The sequence below is a fragment of the Penaeus chinensis genome, chromosome 26 (assembly GCF_019202785.1).
Source record: "Penaeus chinensis breed Huanghai No. 1 chromosome 26, ASM1920278v2, whole genome shotgun sequence".
Lineage (NCBI taxonomy): Eukaryota > Metazoa > Arthropoda > Malacostraca > Decapoda > Penaeidae > Penaeus > Penaeus chinensis.
In genome coordinates this window covers 5,908,589-5,909,558 of record NC_061844.1, presented here as the reverse complement: position 1 = coordinate 5,909,558, position 970 = coordinate 5,908,589, and the positions used below count along the sequence as shown (strand labels likewise).

The 970-nt window shown below is 40.7% G+C and overlaps 1 protein-coding gene across 1 annotated transcript in view; it reads right to left on the bottom strand.

Moving 5' to 3' along the window:
• Positions 1-459, bottom strand: part of LOC125038988 (glutathione S-transferase 1-like) — a 9,734-nt gene extending 9,275 nt beyond the window's left edge. The window contains exon 1 of the mRNA XM_047632706.1: positions 1-459. This exon is cut by the window's left edge and continues 878 nt beyond it. The gene's annotated coding sequence lies outside the window, so the exon portion shown is untranslated.
• Positions 460-970: the final 511 nt, after the last annotated feature.

Here is a 970-nt window from a genome sequence, read left to right as displayed (position 1 = left end):
ACATTTTCTCAATATTTCGTGATGCATCGAGTTGCGATAATAAGTTTGCTAGTGATCTTTATATTTTTTTCTCTTTCATTGTGATTTCTGCCCATATTTTCTGTATGATTATTTTAATTACAAGTGTGAGTGTATAACATACGGAATGACCATTGGGCTGATCAGTCATGGTATCCCAAACAAATTATATTTTGGGATGTGGTCAGAAGCTTTAAAAAAACAAAGTAAAGGTCCCTAAGTTTTTTCTTTGCTCGCCGTTCCACCTAACTAGGAATGCTACCTGTGCCGTTTATTCAGTATGACTAAAATTCCCCCAGACATATTCTACAGTTCTGCAGAAACCACTGCCCTACTGCGAGGAGCTTCACTGTAGTTGTTTAGGTAATCATTGTAGGTGGCTCTCAACTCACCATCAATATCTACGACTGATATCGCGGGCTCAGGTCATCTTACCAGCCGGCCTACCCGCACTGGGCACTTACCCAAGACTCGTCTCGTGTGTTACCATCACTTGTTGTACTCTTCAGAAATACAGTCAACCGTTATAACCACTATGTCTACCCCTGCAAACCAATGTTTAAGGCGTCATCCATAGCCTTCTACATTCTGGTGGCAGGGTGGTAGCAACGCAACACGGACAGTCTCCGATTTCCGCTCGACCCATTGCTTCCACAACTTCAAAACCACGTGAGTACACGTTTTGGGCCTTTTCCTTTCTTTTCCCTATCTCCCTTAAATGTGTTAAGCCGTATATTACTCTCGCGTTGGTTTTGTTGGGTAAAAGTGCTAATTGACAGCAAATGGCACGCTCTCACTTTCTTCTGACCTTAGATCGCATTGCTGTGTGATCACGGTATGTAGTCAACCACATGAATATCGTTCATTTATTAAGTATCTAATAATTTTTTATTGTTATTAGATATCTATATTGTTTCAACTACAACGAATTTAGCGCGTTCGTGATTTTATC